The following is a 25,151-nucleotide window of genomic DNA, read 5'->3' on the forward strand; positions in this document are numbered from 1 at the left end:
TTTGTGTATGAGAGAGGAAGGGAGGGGGCCGTGGGGAAGGGGGGGCTTTGACAATGAACTTGAGACAAACTTCATTAGCATGCAGGCCTGCTGTCTGTCACGTTGAGCTCAGACCGAGTTCCCATGCAGGCCAGGAAGAGTGGGAGGGGGGAAAGGGAGGAGCTGAGGGTGGGGGTGAGGGAGAGAAAAGAGACCCAACCATTGTGCCATTCTGGGCCCCAGCTTCCACCAAATATCGGGACCCCAGCCCTGGAAACCAACCCCCCAATTGCTCTCCCTCCTCTAAGAAAAAGATAATTTATCTCCCACTTTGACTCTGTGGTCCCACCCCTCCTCTCCTCTTGTCTAGACTTCCAAGTGCTGGCCTCCGTCTCCCCCCAGTCTGTTCCCCCCTCCAGCTCTCAGCCTTCATCTTCCGATTGTCACTTTCTCCTTTGCAACTAAGATCTGGATTTGTGATTAGTTAAGCTGACTGGGTTGGGGAGTTGGGGGAGGTTTGGGAAGGGGAGCCTGGGACACCCTGAGACTTCAAATGGCAAACTGTGTCCTCATCCCATGACTCCTTATCCGCTGTGCTCCTCACCCTAGACACACACATCATTTAATCATTCTCTCAAGTTCAAAAGTGAATTAAAACTCAAAGGAGACTGAGGGACAGGGGTATTTCTGTCGCACCCTTTCTCTAGCTTCCTTGGGAGACAAGGGTGGCCTGGAGGAACAATAGCTTCCCTTAGCCCCTTCTTCCTGCTTCAGGTTAGAAAACGCAATAGGGGAGATGGGACACAGAGTGGAGGTGACAAAGACCCCTTCCCACACAGGCACTGGAAGGAAGTAGGAGGGGGTTGCCTCAGAGTGGGCTGTTATTTTGGTGGTGGTAGTGTCTCCAGATAGGGGCAGCACCCCCTTTTTGCTGCCTTTCCAGGGAGAGCAGCAAGAGAAAGAAAGAGAGAGGCAAGCGAAATTCCTGAATGGATAGACAGATGCTACGTCATCGGAGCTGCATCCTCCACTCCACAAGAGGCTAGGAGCTGGGGGGAGAGAGGCAGTCCAGCCGCAGGGGCCACCCGAACAGTCTCTCCTCACAGAAGCCCGGTAAGTGGCCATCCGGGGCCAGGGAGGGTCCTAGCCCTGTCAGACACCTGGGCTGGGGGCGGGAAGCGATCCCCTAAAATCAGTCAGAGCGCCCTAACCTTCCTACTTTGCCTACTGGCTAATGGAGGCTGGTGCAATGATCACAGAAAGGAAAGGCTGATAAAAGATTTAGGGGGTCCCCAAAATGGATGAAGCGTGTGTGTGGAGGAGGAGTTGGCAGCGTGAGGTTTCACCTCCTGCTTCCTGGGCATCTGTCTCCGGAGGCAGTGGCTCTGCCCAGCTGCCCGAGTGCCTCTGGGTCCCCTTCCTTCCCCCAGCCCATGCCGGCTGGAGACAGCTCACTAAGTTTGTCAATGGGATTGGGAAGGGGGGGCTTTAGGGTCACGGTGCTACTGATCCTATTAATCTGCCCCTCCCTTCTCTCCACTAGACATGGCCAACATCTTAATGCTTGCACCAGAGGAGAGGCAGGAAGGAAAATTGTAGTGGAGCTGGGAGGGAAGAGAAAAAAACAGTTCTGTGTTTGGACTCCTGACCTTTCCTCGCTGTGGCTCTTATTCCTCTCTGCCCCAGAGACTTCAGGTTTTAAGGGAGGACAAAGTCTGAGGCACTTGCAGGGGTGGGAAAAAAGGAGCCACATTTCCAGAAAGGTGGAGACCAGAATTAGGAAAAATCCAAAAATATTTTATAAGATTTAGATGAATTTCATTCCCCTTCTCCCCCCCTTTTCCTACGAGCTGGCGGGTGTGAAAGGGACTGAAGGGGGCTTAAAGGCAAGTGAGGTTTTGAGGCAGATGCTTAGGGTCTGGAAGGGGAGAGAAACCTACTCCAGCACTCTTCAAACCCATCTAATGGAGGTTTTTTTGTTTTTGTTTTTTTAAAGGAGGGCCAGGGCACATAGGCAGAAAGCACCATTCCTGCCCCTAGTCCTCCACCCACACCGCGCTTTCTGGGAGACAGGGAGGGACCCTTGTGAAGTAGTGGAGGCTGGAGTGGAGCAGAGTGTTCCTGGTACCCCAGAGCCCACACTGCTGGGAGAGGCTGAGGCTGCCAGCCATCATATGTGCACACACATGTTCTGTGCCTGCTGGACTGTGCTCCTCATCACCATGGTCCCCTGGGCTTTGTGTGTGCTTGCTGGTGGGGTGACAGGGCAGAGATCAGTGAGGAGGGGCACTACTGCCCTAGGGACCCCCCACACCACTCTCAGGGATTAGAGTGGAAGGAGGAGCTAGAAGCTCCCCAACTGTCCTTGTGCCTGTTCTCTGGCTTGTCAGCAAATTGGCGTGGGGTGGGGGTGGCCCCTTCTTTGGTATAAAAATAATTTCACACTGAGACATCCCTTTATGAAATGGGAGGGCTGGCAGAGCTGAGGCTGAGAGTCAAATGAGTATGCATGGGTGTTAGAAGTGAGGAGGGGGCATTCAAAGCACCCCTCCTAGAAATCAGGCTTAGATTTAAGCCTCATCCCTGCTCTCCAGCCCTCTTCCTTTTTCTGATTTCCTCTGCTTTTAGGTAGGTTACCTTCCTGACTTAAAAAAAAAAAAAAAAAAAAGAATGAGTTGTGGAATTAAGTTTGAGGTAGAGGAATTCACCAATTTACCCCCCATCCACCCACCCACCCACATACATAAATACACACCTCCTAGCATTTTAGGAGCTGGGTCACCTGCGGTATACACGTCATTCTCCCAAACCGTAATTTAACAAGAAAGCAAAATACTGGGAAGGTGAGACTATAAAGTATTGAGCCTGGGTTCCATACCCAACATTCAGAGAATAATAATAAAAAATAACTGCTTTGTATTCATACCTTTTGTGTATGTGAAAAAGAGAGGGAAGAAACTGATAGCTAGAGGACATGTCTTTATGGGTCCCCAGAGCTACACAGGTGATAAGAAGATAGGTCATGAAGAGATGAGTGGAGATAGCTGGAGAGATAACATGATTGAGATCTTAAATGCACATAGCACTTTACAGCTCACAGGCAAAAATATATCCCTGGCCGTAGATCCATGATTCTGTCCTAAGTGTGGTCTCTGGTAGACCATGAGCAGCAGGAATCTGAGAGGAGATGGTGTCCCCTTGGGCAGGGGATTACTTCCTTAGGTCTCAGTCTGAGATCTCCACAGGCTCAGTTCAGATCCCGGGGCCGAAGGTTTTGGATGGAGGTAAGGGAGGTTGCGAGGACAAGGCTGGTTAGGGCTGTCCAGGCGAGATGGAGCTGAGAGGCTCCAGCCAGGGGCCCTGCCTGTCGTTCACATCTAGGCTTTTCTCTTTTGGCCATCTCCCTGTGCAGCCTCAAGCCTGGAGGTTGAAGAGGGGAACCAAGACTGTCTAGGTCCTGAAGGTGCAGGACTGGGAGAAAAGGAGTTGGTGAGAGGAGGATCGGGAGACGGGGGCCATTAGGGAAAGAGGATTGGAGCCTCTTGAAGGACTTTAACCTTTGTATTCTCCTCCTTGACAGGAGCTGGGCATCCAAGAAGCAGCAGCCTCATTTGTTTCTGGTGTCATCGTAGGTGGCCACTTTTGGCTTTTGGGGTATTTATTTTCTTTTTGTTGTTTTCGATGGTGGTGTGGGTAGGGGAGGAAAAGGACATCTAGCCTTGCATCGCCTGTGTTTTCCCCTGTTCTCTACACCTCTCTTCCCCACTCTCTGTCTTTTCCAGCTTTCAGCCCCTCATTTTGATTGCTTTCTCTGATTGTAGTAAGACCTGTACAGTCAATGATAATGGGAATGGAACAAGGTGGCTTGGGGAGGAAAGGCCACCCTGCTTCCAGTTCTGTGATAGAGAGGAAAGGCATTGGGGATACAGGGAACTCTTTTCCCTTCTCGCATAGGTTCCAGAGGGCAGAGATGGAGGCCAGTTGACCTTGGGGGAGGTGGTTCTTTGGGGAAGGGGGCAGAGATATCTGTACCTGGGCTACAGAAGTGAAAAAAGAGAGGAGTGTGCTCAAGGCAAATGGAAACCTGGGAAGCTTAAAGAACTGCGAGTGGCTGTGTGTGCCAGGGCATGTGCCTGTGAGCATCAGGAGATGGTACTGCTGGGAGTGTCCGGGGATTTGTCGTTGCATTGGTCTGAGTCGATAGGTTTGAACGTATTCGTGTGTGTGTACGTGCACAGCCCCTTTGCACACTCATGCCTATGTCCCATAAGGAGGCCATTTGCTGAGGGCCGAGGGTCTTGTAGAAAGGGCTCCATCTGGATGAACCAGCCGACCCTCTACCATCTCTGCCACCTTGTTCTCACCTCCCAGACACTCTAAGGCTCTCAGGTGAGTGAACAGTGTGAGGGCTTAAGAACAGAACTGGGAGCAGGCAGAGGAGGCAGACTGGCCCGTCTATGAGAGGAAAAAACCCACTCTTGTCGGGAAGAAGGGTGGTATCCCCAGGGACAAAATCCTCCAGATTATGTGTCAGACCTTCTGACATTTTCTGCCCATCTGAATGTGTATATATATATATATTTTCCACACAGCCTCAGCATTTTTTTAACTGCCAATTATTGCTTTCATTTGTCACTACCCCATAGACAATGCAAATATTCTATAGCAAAAGAATAATGCATGATAATGTTCATAATAATGATGCACTTATAAGACAAAAATAAATATCTGAACCCACCTTCCCCCAAATGCAGCTTTCATCTATATCTTCAAGGCAAATTAACCTGATAATTGAAACAAAGAAAAAAATATGCTCTTTATTTAATTACCTGAATATTTCAAGAGAGTGGTTTACTGCCAAAATGTATTTTGGAACCCAAATTATGAAGATCCGTCCAAGAGCTGCATCCAGAGAGCATAATTCAGGCCATGTTTTTCTCTACATGGGCCTCTTCAGGCACACAGACAATAGGTGGGCACCAGGGCTGTAGGGATGGGGGTGGGGAGGGCTCTGGCAAAGAATGCAGGCTCCTAGGCTAATTGAGACACACACAGACTCAGATCAGCAAGTGGGATTTGGTATGCTCTCCCCACAGTCCCCCAGAAATTCCCTGGAAGGACTCAGGGTGGGGTCTGCAGACCATCTTTCTAGAGAACACTACAGCTGGCTGTGCTGTGTGCTAGTAGCAGAGGGCTCTACTCCAACTGAGGCCTTCCGAGGGAGACTGAGGCTGGTGGACCAAGCCCAAAGGCACCTACCGCCCCCATGCTATTCCAGCTGTTAGCCTCTTCCACGCCTGCTCTATCCAGTTAGTAGAAGGGTCTCTTCTGGTCAAAGGAACAGTCAAATAGTCATGAACACACAACAGGGTAGACGCAACTGCCCCCTCTCCTGCCACACGCACCCATACACAGATCCCACAAAACACACAACTTATCAAGACCCTCATCCCGCATCCATAATCCACATGACAGCAAACACAGACTTGCAGATACATGCACAGGTACACACAGACCTTTATTAATTTATCCGTTACTAAATTCATAAATTTAATAATTTACATTTTAGTTATAGTGTTAGTTACTATACCTGGACAAGAATATGTTTGAAATTGCTCCTGTCCTTGAGAGACTGTCTCATCTGCCACCCTCCAAATACTTTCTTTTTTGAAACTGGAACAACATGGCTTGATATACAAACCAATCACATTTTACATGATGGTGGGGAGTTTTCTGCTTCTTTCGTGGCTTATAGCTCTGTCTCCATTGGAATAAAGACCGATGCCCTACTTACCTGCATCCCTGAGCAGTAGTGGTAGGAAATTGGGTTGTCAAGCACACCCAGACAAAACCAAACAAAAAATTACTGTGTGAGTGGTGGGGATTCCATGTGGATAGTGGCAGGACAATTTAGACTAATCTCCACTTTCTTTTGTTGGGGGGAGGGTGTCTCTCCTTAAATTTGAACACTGTTCAGGCTGAACTAATTGTGCAGAACCCAAAGCCACAGTAAAAGACAGAGAGATCTTGCTCTTTATCAAGCTATTTGGGGAAATTTAGATATATTTTCAGAAGTCATCTAAATGTACCCATTTCTCTCTTGATCTTGCTTTTTGAGGAAACTCAGCTGAGTTTGAATTTGGCCAACAGGGGTGGGGTGGGGGAATCTCCCCTGGGCAAAGAAGCCTTTCTGTCCCCTCCCCTCCACAACAAAAATACAGCAGTGGCTGAAAGAGAAGGGAGGTTTGCGCTGATCCCAACTGCCCCTTGCCAGACTGTCTGGACGCCCAGGCCAGGGGAAGAGGTTGTAGAGATAAGCTTGGGCCCCACAGAGGGCAAGGGACTTGGCTGGAAATTGTGACAGAGAAGAAAGGGGAGAGTTTTAGCCAGCAGGACAGCTCATCCCCACTGGTCTCAGCACCCCAGATGCTGGTGAGGGGAAGAATGAGGGGGAGAAGTGTTCGTTTAAGGTGCTTTTAAGGGATCCTGTGGGAGGGCAAATGGGGAGATATTTGTAGAGGAAGTTGGTGGTGTGTCTGGAGAAATGTAGGCGCTATGTAGAATTGCTGGAATGTTGGAGGATATTGGGCCTCTTATAAAGGGACAGGAGGTGGTATACTGAGAAATCTTTGAAGGGGGTTGTAAGCATGGACAGGAAAGGCCTGTTGTTTTTCTGGGTCCCTATCCGGGATGTATTTAGGGAATGCATTTAGCAGCAGGCCAATAGGTAGGTCTCTCTGTGAGAATACTTGAGAAGGGTCCCATTGTTCTGCAACTGTACTGGAGGGACGGGGACTCCAACACTCTGCTCCCCAGTGCTGCATTCTGAGCTGTGAGAGCACCTGGGAAGGGGCAGGAGGAAACAAAATAGGGAGTGGACACTAAGGCTCTGCCTCTTTCCTTTCCTCCTCACCATTGGCTGGTGTGCTCCCAGCTCTGGGAGGGTGAAAAATTGACATAGAAGCTTCTAGAATGCCTTTCCCTTGGGTAAGAGCCTTGGAACCCTGCAGAGTCTAATAGAAGGAAAAAGCCACAGTCAAGCCCAGTCCTGACAATGCCCTGAGTCCTGAGGAAATTGGGTTGTTTGCTTCAGCCTCTTACTACTATTCTGGTGAGAAAACACCTGGGCCCCTGGGCTTTAGTCTATTTCAAACTGTCCCCCACCCTGCAGTCATGCAACCAGTATCAATGGCAATGATTATTCAGACATTCTCCAGTCTTTGGGAGGAGCACCACATTGACCCATTGGCCATCAGCTTGCATCTACCCAAGACAAATAGCATTCAGGCTTGGCTTTGTCCTGGGCTGTGCAGAGGAACACATAAAACAGTCTGTCCAGGGGGCCTGATGGCCAGGGGGTGGTATCCTGGAGCACACCCCTGGTGGCCTAGTGTTCAAGGACCCCTGGTGGCAGCTGGCCCATGTTAATCTGACTGGCAGGCTCCAGATATCTGAGCCCTAGAGTTTGTTAGCAAAGGGGCTGAGAGTAGGGTGAGTGGAAGTGTAGGGTGGCCTAGGACAGGAATTCGAATTACTCCCTGGCAGGCACATCGGCTCAGATAGGGGCCCAAAACTCAATCTGAGAGCTCTGCCAAGCAGCAGGAATCTGGATCCTGCCTGCTGCCTCTGGGCCCGTGTATATCACCCAGGGTTGAGACTGGGTATTCTCTGATTCATCTCACAGAAAGGCTGAACCGGGAATGTCGCGCTGGGCCAGGCCAGATGGGTAGCCAGATCGGGAAAGTCCGGGACCGGAGCCTTGCTGTCCCGTGATCCTCCTCCCCATGACCCCAGCGTTCCAGACACCCGGAGAGGGTCCGCGGACTCGAGGTTGGAGGCGCACGGGGTGGGCGAAGGGAGAGAAGGCGCTAGGAAGGGCCTCTATGGCTGGGTCAAATTCTGTCGGCCTTGCCCAGGCTGACGCCAGCTGGGATCCTCACCCCCAACCTCTCCTACCTGGAACTTTGGTGCTGCGAACAGTCTTAAGATATAGTCCCGTTTCCGCAAGGCGGAAAAGGAAGCTCAGCCCCACTCAGACCCCACGTCTCCCTGCAGGAGTCCCAAACTTCCAGAATCTTTTCCTCACTATTTTGAGTTGAAAACCAGGAAGAGAGGTCTCTGTCCATGCTAAAAGATTAGGATCACAATCCGTAAGGATCAGAACCTGAGAAGCACAAAGAATATTCTGATGGGAGGAGGCAGGTAGGAGTAGTCTGCAGTCATCTGGTTCTTTCTGAGGAGATTTCACCGGATCTCTTTTCCACCTTTGCGCCCTGTCCTGGTGTAACATACCTAGGGCCAAAATGCAAAATGTAAGACCCATGAAAAGAGTGAGATTGGAGATCAAAACCCCAAACGGCAATGGATTAGAGCTGGAAGGCGGGTCTCGGAGTGGGTGAGGCAGCAAGAGGCTGAGAATCAGCACACAGACATAGTATTCCCCGCCCCCCCTTCTCCGGGGGGAGGGGCGCCCCAATTGCGCTCCCAGGGCCCGGCCGGGGCAGAGAGAGAGGCGGGGCTGGCGGGGAACGAGGCGGTGACGTCAGACTCGGTAGAGCCAATCAGAGGCTGGCCTGGGGAGGGAGTGTGAAAGGATGAATGAAAAGTCCGGAGCCGGAGCACGCCCGGGCCAGAGCCGCCGCAGAGGCTGAGGAGGGAGCTGGGGAGGTGAGACCTGCTCCACGCTGCTGGCCTAGGCTAGGCGGAGGCTAGATCTGGGCGGGCTCCTCCGCCCGGCGCCCGCTGAGTCCTGGCATCTGGGACCCTGCTCCGTGGCGCTCCATGGGCGGGAACCAGCGGGGAGGACCGCGCGGGAGAGCACGTTTGGGCACCCTGGGCTCGATGTAAGTGGCCTGGCCAGCGTGGGGCACGAGGTGGGCGAGCGCCTCGGAATCCAGTGTGTCCGCCACGAGGGGCTGGCCGAGTCCCCCACCCTCTTCGGGTCTTCCTGGAGCTCTTTCTGGTCCATTCCCATTCCTGATCGCACCTCCTGCCAGCCCCAGGGCACCTCTCATCTCGGACCCCCGGCCATTTTCACAACCCTGGGTAATTTCTGGTCCTCTTTGTACAAAGCCTTTTTTCAGGGGTCTGCGGCGCCCGGGACTTACCCAGCCGCCCTCGGCTTTCCTCCCCTCACCCCTTCTCATGGGTGCTCTCCTGGATCTCTTCCCGGGTGGGGTCTTTGCCCTTTCCCACCTCACCGCCACAGTCTTCCCTCTCTCTCTCTGGGTCGCCAGGATTTCCCTGTTTCCTACCGGGGCACCTCTGGGTTTTTTTACCTCCGGGGTTTCGCTGCCCGCTCCCCCTTTTAGTCGGCCGCTCGGATCCAGTTCTTTCCCTCGCACCAGCTCTGGTTCGCTTCCACCGCCCTTGTTAGTTGGAGACGTGGCTGGGCCGGCTCCGCAGCTCCCCCTTCTACCCCACGCGGAGGCTGCGGCTCCGCTGAAGGCTAAGGCTCTGGCTACTGGGTGCGCCCTCGACCTCCCAGAGGAGGGCAATGGAGACCCGGTAAGGTTAGGGAGGCCTCCGCCTTGGTCTCTGCCGTCTTCCCGGGTGGCACGAAAAGCCTGAGAGTCCCTTCTACCCGGGACCAGCGGAATTCCTACTTCTGTCTCGAGTGGGGGAGCGGGGAGAAGGGAGTTGGAAGCTTTTGGGGTCCGGGGTCAATCCCCGGACCTCGACGCCAACCGCCGTTGCGTCCTTTCCACTGCGTTTCGGTCTCTGTTGTGTCTATATTCCTATGTCTGAGTCTTTTTTGGTCTCGGACACCATTTCTTTCTCCACCCCCTACCTCCACCCGTGTACTTTCCCCCTAACTCCCACTGGCGTGCGACCGGGAGGCTGCGGAGGTACTGGCGGCATCTGCGGCGGCGGCAACCGGGAGGCTGCGTGGAAGAGGCGGCAGCGGCAGCGGCAGCCAGGAGGCGGGGTTGGTTGTTATCTTTGGTTATCTAGCTGTATGAGTGGTGTGGAGTCTTCATAAAGCTAGATAACCGAAAGTAAAAATAACCCCATACACGGCGCAGAGGGGCCCAGGGAAATCTGGCCTCAAGGGCGGGCGGGGGAGGCCGGGTTAGGGTCTAGAGCCGCGAGGACCGACCCGCTGTGGGAGGATGCAAGAGGACCGGCGGCTCACCAGCCTCGAGACTGCACTGGGCCGGGCGACTTCCCACTCCCTAACCCGGTTCTGCGAAGGTAGGAGTCAGCGTCCCATTTCACTTTAGCCAGGTGCAACATTTCCCCCCCGCGGAGTGAGGGAGCAAGGAAGCCTCATTGGAGTCCCCTCTGGTGGTCCCCGCTCCGGATGAAGCGGGAGAGATCTACTAAAATCGAGTTGCAAGGCCATTCGGGACGGTCCCTCGGGCTCTTGGCCCAGGCCTCTCCAGGGAGCGGGAGCTGGCGAGCAGTTTCCCCGCAGGCTATTAACAGCTACTGCTGGGATGGGAGGGTTTGGAGGAAGTCACCTGAGAACACTGGTCTTTGCTTGGGGCGGTTCCCTGAAGCCATCCAGAGCTATCCAGCTTGGTTGGGAGCTGAGAATGTCATAGGGGAAATAGGACTGAAGGTACTAAGTGGAGGCTGCTTTAAAAAAAAAAAAGAAAGAAAGAAAGAAAAGAAAAGAAAAGAAAACAGGGTGGCTGGAGAACCTTTTACCCGGCCAGGGTTCTGGGGCAATGGAGTGCAGAGTTGCTCTCTGCCCCATTTCTGTATTCTTTCCTCTTTCAGGACCAGCACCTGAGTCTGATGTCTTAAAAAGATTCTCACGTTGCTTTGTCATTACTGACCAAAGGGATTGAGTTGGGGTCTTTCAGGACACCCTACCTTCCCACCCCAATCTCACTCTTGGAAATCATCTCCAAGAACAAACGGCCTCAAGGAGCTCTGAGGAGCTCAAAAACAAAGGAATTTGTAGCTTAGTATCTATGCTGCCCAGAGAAAGCAAAGAATTAGGGAGATTAATCAGGGCCTTTCCTAAAAGAATCCATTTATCTGGCTTGACCTAAATATTTTAAGCAAAAGAGTGTTTAGGTGTAGTTAAAAGGAGAATAGTCCAGGGCCACTGTGTAGAAGAAAAGTAAATGCAGCGAAAGCTAGAAGTGGCCCCTCTGTACTGATTACCACTCCGCCCCATCCCCCATGGCCTGGCATTCCAGGACACAGCAGTCAGGAGTACTAAGGGGGCAGGAGAACTGGACAAAATGACCTTGTACTGATTCCAGTTTCTTGTGTAAATTTAAAATTTCCTCCCAGGACCTGATTTTATAGCTAGGAGATAATGATTTCATTATATATTATGTGGGAGAAATATTGGAGAATCCAAACTCAAAAAATTGGGCTTCAGGGAGCCTGGAGTACATGTCTCTTTCCTTTAGAGATTTGAAGGAAGCAGAGATTAGTGGCCTCTTACTTTCTCAGCCATTTGGAATTTGGGATTTCTAGAGGAGGGGAGGTGGAGACTGGATTAGGGAGAAAGGGAGCAGGTTTTAGGCAGGGACTAATAATCCCTAACACCACTTCCTGGGCACTCAGCCTACCTGCCTTTCTTTAATCTTCTAACACTGTGAGGTAACTGTTATTAACCCCATCTTACAGGTGAGGAGCCACAGGCTTAAATGCGTTGCTAATGTCACTCGGGGGTTTCAAACTCCATGCTTTTTCTACTGGACTTGCCTGTGAGAAGAGCTGGAGGAAGAGTGAGGTAGGGAGAGTGAGATGGGGCCGAGCTGCGAAGGGAGGGAGGGAGGGAACGGGGCCTGGTGGGGCAGGTGCACCCACAGGAAAGGCCTGCTTGTGAGCAGGGGCTGGGAGTTGAGAGGAGAGGAAGAGAAGCACCAAGAAAGATAGGCTTTCTTTTTTTAACCTTTAATGTAGCTTGTTAGAAATGTGTATTTGGGATTTGCTGAGGCTCATCCACATGAGACTTAGGACCTATATTATTAGCCACAATGGGTTTATATTATTCTAGTTGTCTCCTATCAGCACATTTGACCTCCAAAGGAGAATTGAGGGCCTAAGGGGACTGGCAGGTTGAGAGTTTACACTCTACCAAACTAGCACCTCAGTGGAAAGGGGGAACAGAGGCCAGGAGGGATGTGGGGGTGAGGGTTTGTGTCTGCCTTATGTGAGCATATGGTGTGTGCATGTGGGTGTGTGGGTGTGGTTGTCAGGAGAGTGATGGGTGACTGTGTTCGTGAGCTGTGTGTGTCTGCTTATGAGGGTGAGAAAGTGAGTGGTGTGTGACCTGGCGTGAGGTTGGATGTATGTGCCTCCATGGTGGGTAGAAAGCTTGGTTGCGAGATGAGGGATGCCTGGCTATGTATGGTTGTAAATCAGCTATAGGAGCAGGCTCTCCAGGATTTGGGAGGTTTTACCAAACACAGACATCAGGGTGACACCGCCGAGTTCTCCCCACCCCTCTGTGCCAGATAGCTTCCACCTAACCCAGTAGGAGAGCTGGCAGGCCTGGGGTGCAGCGAGGCCGGGATGAAAGGGGCTTAGAAAGGCCTCACCAGTCACCACTTAGGGCATTTCCTTCCTTGTATCATTACACCTCTGCTTGCATCCAAGAATTTTCAGTTCTGTTCTTCAGATCTTGCTACATCCATCTAGTTTTACTAGAAACCAAATTCTAAGCTGGTTTCTTTATCCATTTCTCTCCTGAGCCTCTTATCCTAATACCTTCCCATTGGATTCTAAGTCCAGGAGTCCAAAGGCAATTTTTTCCTAAATAGTTGACTCAAGTTTTGCATTATCACCCACACCCTTGCCCTGGGACAGATTTTTTTCCCAATTCCAGGCATGGAAAGGGTCTTATTGAAGGATCATTACAGCCATAAGAATCATCACAATCCACAGGCCTAGGGAGGGAAAGAAATAGAAAGAGCACATGTGACTGAACCAAGGTCCATGTTTAGGTGCCATCCTTTAGCAGCCATGCAAACCTCTGAGCCTTGGTTCAGGTATTTGTATAATGAGGATAAGAATTTATATCCTTAAGATTGTTATGTGCAGCAAAGAAAGAATTCTATATAGAAGACCATATAATATGTTATAACACCCATGGGTAAAGGGTAATTCTTAGATTGCAGAAGGGTTAAAGGATACAGTTTGGAAAGACTGATAGCATATGATTGATCTCAGAATGTAAAAAGTATGGCCCTCTGGCATGTTCTTGACTGAGGATTCAAAACATTTATAAACTTGAGGAACTCCCCCCACCTTTTCCAGCTTTGGGCTTCAGGGATGGACTCCTGGGAACATGGGGAGGAAGAGTCTGAAGCCTGTTAAGGGGAAGAGGCTGGGTCCATGTGGCAGAATGGCCATCGTGCTCTTTCTCCTCAATGGGTTTTGTCATTTATTGGTGAGAGTATTTATGACTGGTAAACTGATTTACGCAGACAGGGTAATATGGCATGTGTATGTAAATGATAATTTCAGGTTTACGCCATTAAATTTCTAGATTCTAGAGTTGCTAAAAAACCAGTTTATTAAATTAAGGGACCAGTTAGTGGATATAATTAGCACACCAAATAGAGACTTGCCTATCAGCATGAAGAATTTCTTCATCACTGAGTGACTTTAAAAAGGTATCTTCTCTTTCTTTGCCTCCCAAACAAATACAAATATTCCCCTTATCCCCAATGCTATTGCTGCTGCTTCTTCTACTTCTTCTTCTTTTTTTTTTTTTTTTGGAGACAGGGTCTCACTCTGTTGCTCTGGGTAGAGTGCAATGGTGTCATTGTAGCTCACTGCAACCTCAACCTCAAACTCCTGGGCTCAAGCAATCCTCCTGCCTCAGCCTCCCGAGTAGCTGGGACTATAGGCGCATGCCACCACACCTGGTTACTTTTTCTAGTTTTTTGCAGAGACAAGTCTCGCTCTTGTTCAGGCTGGTCTCGTACTCCTGGCTTCAAGCAACCTCCCGCCTTGGTCTCACAGAGTGCTAGGATGACAGGCGTGAGTCCCCGTGGCTGGCCTCCCCAAATGCTATTCCCAAAGGTGGTAACCCACCAGAGAAGCACAGACCCCTCTGCATTCTTCTATGTCTGGAAGTCCTTCTTGAAGTCTGCACTTTCAAGGTTTGGAAGTTGGAATCTGATGTTTATTTTTTTCACCTTCTTCCACCCCAATGTTTTAGGACAGATTGACTTTCCCACCTCCCTTCGTTTGCTGTTGGGACCTCAGAGATCTGGGGGTTACTGCACTGTCTCATTCAGAGGCCGGGTGTGCCAACTTCCTTAGGAGATCAAATAAGTTTAGGTAAATGCTTTAAAAATCACTGGAGGGAAGGAGTGGACAAAACTGTAAAAACATTCTTGGGGCTTTGAGGGGAATGAAGAGCAGGGTTATGGAAGGAAGGGTGGGTGGGTGCATATTTAGATAGGAGAGAAGTGAGAGAAAAGGGGAACCCCATCCTTGCCACACAGGCTCTCCCAGGGCTAGAGTGACACCCCCCCTCCTCCTGCCCTAATCCCCCCATTAAGGCAGCTCTGAGTTTGTTATGACAGCGGCTGAAGGCAGCTGAATTGCTGTTTGCTGTGTCTGCTAATTGGACTGAAGGGTTGGAGTCTGGACACTGAAAGGGACCATTGTTGCTGTTTACCTTCCACAGCCGCCTCCCTGGGGGACTCTCTGGGTGAAGGGGAGCAGCACCCCCTCAGGGTCATTGCACCCATTCCCTGTCTCTGCAAAGGGACTGTGATGGGGAGACAGTTCGTCATTGCCCTGGGGTGGTTTGAGCTTCCACAACACAGAAGAGACAAGCCCAACACCTGAATTGGTCTCTTCTCCTGGCCAAGCCCAGAGGCCATCCAGGAGCTCCTAGGAGGGGGAGTTACATGCTTGTCTTTCTCCTCCCTTTCATTTACTTCTTCTTTAGGGACCCTACCTTTGTCTCTTCCTCCAGCTAATCCAGCTTAACCCCTGCACCCTCTCTTACTGGATTTTTTTCTAGGCCAGCAATTCTCAACTTGGTTATGCAGTAAGTCAGTCACCTGGGGAGCTTTTTAAAAATACTGATTTTAGGCCCAGCCCCAGACCAATGAAATCAGAGTATCTGGGAATGAGGCCTAGGCATCAGTATCATTTAACATGCATCTAGGGTTAGGAACCACTGATATAGGCTCATCTTTCTGCCTGGGAAACACATAGACATGCACACACAGGAACACATGCATGCACATGGATGCACACATGCATACACAAACATGCCCTGATATTTTTCCTGCTTTTCCTCCAAAGCTCTTGATATCTATAATACTATAGGCAGGTTGTGTATCTTTATCATCGTTATTGCTAAATTGTAGGAGCCTTAGAATTTAGGATGGAATTTACAGGTCTGTATTCCCACCTCAACCTGAGTGTTCTTCCTTAAGGGCAGGAACTATGACTCCATCTCCCTGCAGATTTCCAAACAGCATCCAAAGGAGGACTGAGCTAATCTGGGGTATTTAAATCATTAGGGATGGAGGGGGTGGGAGGTTCAGAGATTCATTGACTTCTGTGCTCTTTCTCCCTCAAAGTAGTATTGGCAAATCGGAGGTCTTCAGAGAAGAGAAACTCTCTTCAGGGATACATCTTTCCTTTTCCTTACTGTTTCCAAATGTTTCTGCTTCTTCTCTTCCCTTAGCTTCTCACCTGGGGTGGGTGGGTGCTCCACCACCGCCCTGCCTGCCCTCTTTCCTCCTTGTGGAAGGCAGAGCCACATCCAGCACCACGGACAGCTCCCGGGGCGGTGAGTGAGATGGCTGTGCTGACCCCCTTTGGGAGGGTTAGGAGGGGGTCCTCCTGTCTGTATAGTCAGATATCAAAGACGCTAGATTTTTGAATCTGTGGGAGTTGTTTGCAGTCAGCTGTGGAGGCTCAGGAGAGACAAAGGCTGAGGGAAGTCGGCATTCCTGTCTCTAGGAAATTGGTTTGTCCTTACGTGGGAGATGAGGGGCTGCTCCAGTAGTAGGAAGGATGAAGGTTATATTTCAGGAAGGATTTAACCTGAGGTCATGTAATATATGGAGTGCACAGATCAAGTAGAGAGAGCTAAAATGTGCCTTAGAGATCATCAGTCCTATATCTCTCATTTTACAGATCTCATGGTAGTGGAAGAGATACGATCAGATTGCCCAACTAGTTAGTGGAAATGCCAAGATCCAGGCTTCTGAATTCCAGCCTGGCCCTTTCCATCGTGCCTGACACTTCCTTTTGGAATCTCCTGCCTGGGTTGGGGGGAAGAGGTCTGAGGCTAGTAGGGGAAATTTAGAGGTTGCCCCTATATTAAAAAGAACGGGATGCATGTCTGGGCATGTAAGGTGTCAAGGAAAGCCAGGTAGAGGTGGAACTGACTGTTTTCTCTGTCTGGGGAGGTTTGAAGGGAAGGTGCTGGGGAGAAGCACAGGGGAAGGCAGACCCAGCAAGAGCCGATGAGCCCATCGGAGAAAAGGGCAACCATCTGCCAGGGCACAGCAGCCACTGGATGGCCACAAGGAGTCTCCAGAGGCCAGCAGGAGTCATGCAAACTGGAACAGGGCCTGGGAAAGGCCCTTCTGTGTGCCCAGGCCTGCTCCCCCAACACCGTGAGCCTAGAAACAAAGAGGCCATTCTCTCTAGGATTTGATGCTACCATCTCTGGCTGGCAGTGCCAGGTGGTGGGGGCATCAGGGGATGTCAATCCATTACCCCCCCAACTCCTAGGTCCTCTGGGGCTGGATGTTGGGGAGGTGGGTGTTCCATGTTATGTTGCCATGGCAACCACCCCAGCCCCCACCCCCCAAAGCACAAAGAGAGATAGCTTTCTCTCCCACCCCCAGGAAGAACCTGGGTCTGGCTGGGAATCTTCCCTTGAGAATCCTCCTTTCTGATGCACAAGCCATGGCATGCATAAGCATCACCCTCTTTTCAGCACAGGGAATTAAGTTTCTGCCATCAGCAGGCCACATAGGCAAGGAGGCTGGTACATGCAGAGTCTCTGGGCAAGGCTGTGCAAGTGGGCACGGTCCCTTATACTTAACCCCTGTCTTCCCATGCTCTCCTGCCCCTCACCTATAGCCAAGGCCATCTTAGGCCTTCTCAGCTAAAGTGATGGGGCCTTGACTCTCTCAGAAGTGAGGGACACCCTGCTACCCCCAGCGCACCTCCAGGCTGTGGGAACAGAAAACAGGAGGGGGCCATTCCTGCCACCCTCCATCTGCACCCTCCGCCATTACTCATTAGGCATTCTGCCCCTCCTTCTGCTCGTTAAGCCTTATTTGCATACATTTGCATAATATAGTTCATTTGCATTCCAGGAGGCTCCTGGTAGAAGCCAGGGAAAAGGGGGAGGGGGGTTGGAGAAGAGAGAATAGGGGAGAGATTTTGTTTTCATCAAAGTGTGGGGGGAGGGGCCAGGGGGAGGTGGCAGGAAGAGGACAGAAATAAAAACTCACACTACTTTCTTTCTTCCCTCTACCCTCCCTCCCTGAGCTGGACTCAAATGCCAAAGAGAGATGCCAAGGGGCCGGCTTTTCTGTCCTTTTTTGTCTTGCTTCCTCCGGCCTTGGCTCCCCAGCCTGGCCCCCCACCTTGTTGGGCTCAGGCTTCAGAAAGAAAGAGGCAGGGGTAGGAGACGAGGCTGTGGGAACGGAAGTGGAGGGAGGCGGGAGGCCGCCATCTTAGGTAGCTGGCGCCTGTAAAATGGCCGCCTCTGACAGGTGTGCGCTGAGAGCCAGCCCTGGCTGGTGGGCATGGAGGGGAGTGAGACCACAAGAAGGACTTTCTTGCTGACCAGGAATATTGTTGAATCTTCCTACTGGTGGAACTAGGAGGAAAAGATAGGGGGAGAAGGAACGGGAGAGACCAGGAATGGTGGCTCCCAGAGGGCACGTGTACTTCTGCACAGGAGCAGGGGTAGTAGAGAGGCCCCAGCACTGGGCGTAGTTCCCAGAGGACTTGGAGGGCTGTGGGCAATGTAAAAGTACCGGGGGAATCAGAACTGGGACTATCTGCAGGAATAGGGGGAGGGGGAGGTGTGGGCAGGCAGTACCATCTGCCAGTTTGAGGGTCTCGCTGGGGCCTGTGAAAGGCCTTCCTGTACTTGAAGTGATGCTCCACCTTCTCTCCTCAGCCCGGCTCTCTGGCTTCCATCTTCCTAACTCGTGAAACTGCCCTCTCACAGACACAACAGGGCCCACTGGCCCTTCCTCAGGCCTGGTCCTCCCTGACCTCTGTGGAAAATTTCATTCTATCTTCCCAGTCTTCACCTTTGGCCTTTTGTTCTTCTGTTATATCCATGATTATTCATTCTTGGTTCCATTCATTCAGTCCTCTGAATCGACCAGTTCCCCATCCAGAATGGTTCCCCAAGGTTCTGCTGTTCGTCCTCTTTTTCTTTCCTTCTCTCTCTTCTTGCTCCACTTTTATCATTTCAGCCATTATCTGAAGTTCTAAACTCTCACTCATTTGTTTAGTCTTGACCCCGCCTAAACTCCAGATTCACACCCTCCCTAACTACCACCGGGGGTCCTGCTATTAGCTCCCAGATCAGAGGCTGGAATGGTGCAGCTGCTTGGCCAAGCCTGGATCACATGCCTGGGCCCTAGTGCAAGGAGGGCTGGGAAAGGACCTGCATTTCTAGCTTCTGTAGTGGCACATACGTACAATCTCCCACCAAAACTCAGGAGGTGGGCCTTCCCCGGGGCACCAGACACTCACCAGCATTGTGCTTTGAGTCTTGCCCCATGTTCCTGCTTCCTTATCTCTGTCAGTGGCATCATTAAACCTCTAGGCCTCCAAGTTCAAATCTTGAACTTCACCCTGGACTTGTTCCTGCATTAAAATCAGTCACATCAAAACCCATCACTTCCTTCTTCATTGCCCCTCCAGCATGCACCTTTCCTTTCCTGACCCCTGCCTCCATGTCAGTGCATTCATTCAGCAGGCATTTACTGAGTGCCACCTGCCTGCATGCCAGGCTCCATGCTGAAGGAAATGGTGGAATACAGAGCCGCTTTGAAGAGCCAGCAGTTGGGTGGGGAGGCAGACACACAAATAATGACAAAGCAGCGTGAAGAGGGCTGTCCTGAAGACGTGCACAGAGTGCTGTGGGGGCAGGGAAGGGATCGGGCCAGCTCAGAGGCACTCAGGAAGCCTTCCTGGAGGGCGTCAAGAGATACATGAAAGAAGACAAGCAGGAGCTGTCAGTGTCAGGAGTCTGGGGAGGTGGGTGGTGGAGAGCAGCCAGCATGTGTGAATGCAGGGAGGTGAGGGAGGGCAGGGCGTGGTGTGTTTGGGGACTCACTGCCCATCAAAGGGAGTCTGTGCCGGGAGGAGATGGGGAATGGAGGCAGAAGTCCCACTGTGAAGAGCCTTCTGTGTGGTGCCAGGGAGGCTGGATTTAGTGACGTGGGTACTGGGGAGGTTAGCCGACAGCCCAGGATGCCAGCGGCAGGGTGTGGTGAGGAGCAACACATAACCACTCCTAGGACGCGTGGGGACCCCTGCATCTGGCTGCCCACTGAGCCCAGCCAGACATTTAACTGGCTCTCACATATGGAAGGCCTGGAAGCCACCTGAGGAAGGGCTGCGTATCTACCTCCCCGCTCCCCGACACACACCTGGGGTTAGGCAGGCTTGTGGGGGCTCTCTGGAGAGGGGTGGGGAAGCTGAGGTTGCTGGTCCCCAGTACTGTGAGCAGGAGATGGGCCGTGGGGTCAGAGAGCAGGGATACCAGCCCTGACTGTGTGGGGCAACCAACTAGTGTCTGAGCTTTTGTACATACTTTAAAAAAAGGTTCAGTAGGGTCAAGGGCTGCAAGGCTGAGGAGGCTGGAGTGAAGAAGCAGAGAAGGGGATTCTGTCCTGGCAACTTCTGGGAGGAGGGAGTGAGGGAAGGGGTGAGGGGGATCCAGGGCCAGGGCTCCGAGGGAATTCTTGCTAGAGAAAGGGAGTGAGAGGCTAGAGAGACAGCTGGGGTGGAATGTAAGCAGGGGTGCCCGCTACCGCCCATCCCCCGGGCCCAGCCTGTGCACAAAGACCTCTCTGTGAGTGGCCATGGAAGTGGCCCTGTCAGGTGAGGGGGCTTAGCTCCCAGGGACTGGGGTGGAATGGGGTTGGAGGAAGGGAGGACTGAGGGGTGGCCTCAGGCTTTACCCAGGTCCAGGCAGGAAGTAAAGAGAAGTTGAGTCCAGGCCAGGGTCTCAGAGTGAGGCCATCGTGGTCTGGTTGAGCCGTTCCCAGGACGGGCTTTCTCTCCGTCATCCAGTTAGGGCCCAATTTCACCCTGGCTGTCACTCCTGATCCTGCTAGGCCTCTCCAGCCTTCTCTACCCAATGCATACCTTCCCTTTCAGGGCGCTCTTGGGACTGACCCCACCTGAGCCTCCTCTCCCCTCCCAACATAGGACTGTCGAGTCACCCTCCAGCTCCTGCACGGCGCTCCCCATCCAGGGAGGCCTGCGCCGGGAGGGGGGAAAGAGATTTACCAGAGCCAAAAAGGAGTCCTGAGGCCACCTCAGTCTCCATACCCACTCTTATCTTCCCCAGGGCAGGTTCCTTTCCTGGCCTGGCCTCAGTGACATTTCTCCCCTCCCTTCAAGTCCTTGTTGCGCACAATGGCCCTTCAAATAACTGTTTGCACTTGGGGTGCTTGAAGCAGAATGACAGCAGGCACAGCTTCAGCTTGCAGATGCCCACAGATTTGATAGGTAGAGGGGCTCTGTCCACCAGAACGACAACTAAAAAAGGAACTTTTGGGTTTTGACTCTGGAACTGAACAGGCTGGTCAGGATACAAATTCTGACTTTCCCAGCTTACTAGCTAGGTGACCTTAGGCAAGTCACTTAATGTCTTTGGTGCCTACTGCCTTCCTCGGTTATTGTGAAGATCATTTATAAGACAATGTGCAGATGCCCGGTGCTAAATACTAAATGCTGAGGGACACGGTTGCAGGGGCCATTGGAGGTAGGCAGGGGCAATCAGGGAGGGCTTCTGGGTTTGGCCGTGAAGGCCACGGATTCCTTGGGGGGAGAGCAGAGGGGCTCGGGTGCAGTGCAATCCATAATGAAGGCCCAACGGAGAAGCACAGCTGGGCCCTGTGGCTGGACTCCTGTGGTCTCCAGTAGGTGAGCATCGCGCTGAGTCTGCCGTTAACTCCACCACCACAGCTTCTTTCTTCCTTCTCAGAACACCCCCTGGCCATGTGCGAGTACAGTCCAGCAGTACCAGGAGGAAAGGACAGGTAGGGTGGAGTTCCATGTCCCTGTGGCCCTCAGCGTCAGGTCCTCCAGAGGGAGCATGAGCCAGGTGTGGCGGGACCTCCACTGTGCATAAGATGTGTAGCTCCAGCCCTGCCACGTGGGACCCTCTCAAGTCCCTGACTTTATGGTTCCTCAGCATTGTCAGGAGGGAGGTGAATCCAGACCTATTAGGTCCCCAGGCCCATGGGCCAGGGAGACTTTGAGCAGGAGGGTCTTTTGTCTCTAAGCAGTTATTCCTTGTCGTACAAGCAAGAGCCAGGAGGAGGAATGGTTTTGGCATCGGCCCCCACAGATAGCAATGGGCCCTTTAGGCCTGGAGGAAAGGACCAGGCTGAGGCTGGCATATGGAGGTTGAGCCCTGGGCACAGGGCATGAGCTTCACCCGGCTGGGGCTGCCTTCTGCTGGGTTTGTCCATCTGGCACCAGCTGGCTTCCCAGCACCACCCCCACAACCAACCAGACTCCTTCTTCTGCTGTTGCCATGACAATTGGCTGCCATCTTGTACTCAGGGCACCACCTCCGATCTGGATCTTCCCATGGGGTTCCTGGAGGGTGGGGGATAGGTCTCTAGGGATTTATCCCTTCTTCCTGACAGCCGTTCAATAAAAATTCATATTAATATATGATTTTTTTTAAATGGCCAAAGTGGAGACCTACTACGTGTCAGGCTCTGACCCAAATACTCTCGCTGTGTTATTTTATATGGCTAAGAAAAAATTAATGAGATAAGTTTCAAACTGAGTTCCTACCCAGTTTCCTGCTTCTATAACAGAACTTTCCTCTCTCTGGCCAGGAAATTCCATGACCTTGCTTATTACTGTCTTGGGAAGTCCTTTCCAATGTCTACCCAAGATCTATACTGCTGTGGCACCAGCTCTTTGACCCTTGGCTTGACATGGCTGAGTTGAGAGGTAAGGAAGGAACTGCCACCTAGCTTTAGTCACTTTATGAAGATTCCTGGACTTCAGCTGTAGGGAAACTGAGACTTAGCTAGCTTGGCAAGAGGTCCAAGTGCCCCTTAAAGACTTGGGGGCCCCCACTCAAACTTTTTTAGAGAAGAGGATTCAGTGCCACAAAATGCTTTGCAATTCCCTCCTTCTGTCCCCATCAGCACCCAAAAAAAGAGGCAGGAGCCAGAGATCTTTGGAGAGGGATAGTCTTCCAGGCTCTCTTGGGGGAGCTCCCCTTGGGACCCTCTCTCCCACCTCCTGACATTGGTTAGGTTCCAACAGGTTCCTAAAAACTCCTAGGATGGCAAGAGCTCCTTCCTTCTGCAGCCCAACTGGAAAACAGAATTGTCACCTTGACCTAGAGGGGCATCTATGAGGGGCACTAAACAGGGGCCAGCCTTGCTGAGGGAATCCTGAATGACGAGCAGGTGGAGAGAAAAAGGAGGCCCTTCTTAACTGAGGCAGGCAGGCTGGAAGGGAGGGGCTGGGGCTAATTTATGATATCATTGTTCCCCCGCCCCACTTTCCCAGCCACCACCCCTCTTCCCAGCCCCCTGCTACTGTACGGTTGCTAGGAGAGCCTCGCTCTGTCTGGGCTGGGAGAGGGTAACAGGCGGGACACTGTTCCATCTGGACTCCTCCTCCCCCACCCAGGGCCCTGCACTGAGCCATATCCACCACCTACCTCTTCCCAGACCCTGATGCACACCAGTCTCTTCTGTTCCCCCAAATCTAGCCAGCCTAGGCGTAGTCGGGCTCCCAGGCAGCTGAGGGTCTGGGGCAAGGAACAGGCAAGAGGGCATGGAAGGACAGGAGCTGACAGACTTGAAGGGGGCACTAAGGAACTGCTGGGCCACTGAGACCTGGGAGCCAGCCCAAGCTGGGAAGAGGACCAGAGGGATTCAGGGACACAGGCCTGGCGGAGCCCAGGTTTGGAGGAGTCAGAGTCCTTACCTTTGAGGGGCTCCAATATGGAGGGCAAGGCAGAGCTCCTATCCCTACCCCTCCACACTGTCAAGCTCAAGGTTAGAGACCTGGCAAAGGCAGGAGGAGGAGGAGGAGGAGCTGGGGCAGGGAGGAGGAGGTAAGTCTGAAAAGGCTGAGGAGAGAGCAAGAAGAAGGAAGGTGATACTGATCACTCAGGGGAGTGGGGCGACGCAGGGATGTGGCTGGGATCCTTTCCTCTTCTGGAAATTTTCTTCTCTGTTTTAAGGCTCCTGGAGAAGTAGGGTGAGGTGAACTCAGGGGGCTTCCAAAGCTGCTGGCTCCCAGCTCTGGATGGGCAGGGAAGGAATGCTGTACCCACAGCTGTGCTAGCATCTGATTTCTGAGCAGCCCCTACCGATTTTCTTGTCTTTCCCAGGCACAGCTTCCCCCAGCCTCAGGAAGGGAGGAGCTGACCTTGATTCGTACCCATTTGTTTGTACAGGCCCTTTTTCAACCATTACCTCAGTTGATCTTCCCAATAGTTCAGAAAACTGGGCGATGCTGTCCCTACTTTGCAAAAGAGAAATCAAAACCTCAAGAAGGATATGTCACTTTCCCAGAGTCACAAGACTAGCAAATTGGGCTGGGCTTTAAATGGGGCTTCATGGACCCCAAAGCATGTGCTCCATCCCTGCCGTGTGCTGACTTCTGAACACAGTTGGAGGGACTGAGTGAGGAGAGGACCAGGCAGGCAGGTGGAAGTGTCTACGCGTCTCCGGTGCAGGGGTGAAGTCTTCGGGATGCTGAAACAGTCCTTGCAGGTTGAAGACAGGACTGGGGAAGAGGTCACAGGAGCTATGGAAGTCACCAGAATCCTCCCAGGTTGGTCCCTAGCCCAAAAGAAGCATTCTCCCTGCCTTCCTGGAGCAAGTTCCCCGGGCCCCCTGCCTAATCGCTCGGGATCTGAGCTTCCACCCCAGGCATTCTCCTACCCCCACGGCCCTGGGTAGATCACCTAGAAGAGATGCCTATTCTCAAGCCACTGTCATGTTGGCTCCCTTTGTCATGGGTTCTGTCCAGCTCCTCACCTTTCCTGATGGAAGGGGCCCTTCCAGAGCTGCTGGAAGTTTGTCCTCTGCTTCCTCCTAAGGTCTCCATCCAAAGGATATTTTTTTTTCACTCTTGACAATTTTTCTTTTCAGACCAAAAAGAACCTAGCTAGCCTGAGTTCCCTCTGAGAAGTCTTCCTGTATTGACTGAAAGATGAGGCTAAGCTCTAGCAAGTTGAAGTTGACCGGCTCCTCAAGAAGCTTTGAGCAGATTGGAAGTGGGGAGGGCCCAGCCTCCAACCCAGGCGGCCCATTATACCTGGAGCCATCTATGATAAGACTGTGGTCCATCGCTCCCAGTCCACCAGCTGTCCATCCCGGCCCATCCCAGTTTATCCTATGTCATCTGAGCTGTGATTCCCATGTGCTCTGAGCTGGAAGTCCCATCTCATGCCTAATAAAAACTCTTGAATATTTAATAACAGTAATAATGGTAGTGGCTGTACCTGGGCAGAGTTGAAGGGGAGGGACTGAATGAGGGGGGTGATACTGGACTCCCCCTAACAGAGACTAAGGATAAGGAAGCCTCACTACAACCAGAACTCCCACCTGGTGGGGCTGGGCATGGTGAGTGAACACCTTGGCTTCTTCCACCTCTCTCACCCACCCCAAGGCTCCTGAGAACTCCATCTGTGATCTGTCAGTCCCAGCCCCGCCAAGTGCTGATGCCCCCAGCTAAGGAAGCATCTAGGTTCCATCCCAAGGACCAAGAGAATGGGAGAGGGTGGTGAGCTCCCCAGACTGCCTATGCAGGGGGTCACTGGGTGGCTCTCTGTCTCCTCCACAAAAGGATCCTCCCTCAGAAATGGCCTCATGAGTTTGGACAGACCACACAGGAGAACTTCTGCCCTGCAGGACCACCCACTCCTGCTTCCTCTCTGTCCACCCTCCATGGAAATAGAAGGGAATGAATATGACCACTAAGAGGAATTCAGGTTAGGCAGCAGGTAGGACTTTCTAGCA

The 25,151-nt window shown here is 52.1% G+C and overlaps 1 long non-coding RNA gene across 1 annotated transcript; it reads left to right on the forward strand.

The window, feature by feature from the left end:
* Positions 1-922: 922 nt before the first annotated feature.
* LOC138389914 (uncharacterized) lies at positions 923-24,612 on the forward strand. The gene is made up of 5 exons (XR_011234517.1): positions 923-1,092; positions 3,560-3,633; positions 15,608-15,712; positions 16,874-16,957; positions 24,282-24,612. It is a non-coding gene; the product is annotated as an uncharacterized lncRNA (long non-coding RNA).
* Positions 24,613-25,151: the final 539 nt, after the last annotated feature.

The sequence above is a fragment of the Eulemur rufifrons genome, chromosome 8 (assembly GCF_041146395.1).
Source record: "Eulemur rufifrons isolate Redbay chromosome 8, OSU_ERuf_1, whole genome shotgun sequence".
In the NCBI taxonomy this organism is placed as follows: Eukaryota; Metazoa; Chordata; class Mammalia; order Primates; family Lemuridae; genus Eulemur; species Eulemur rufifrons.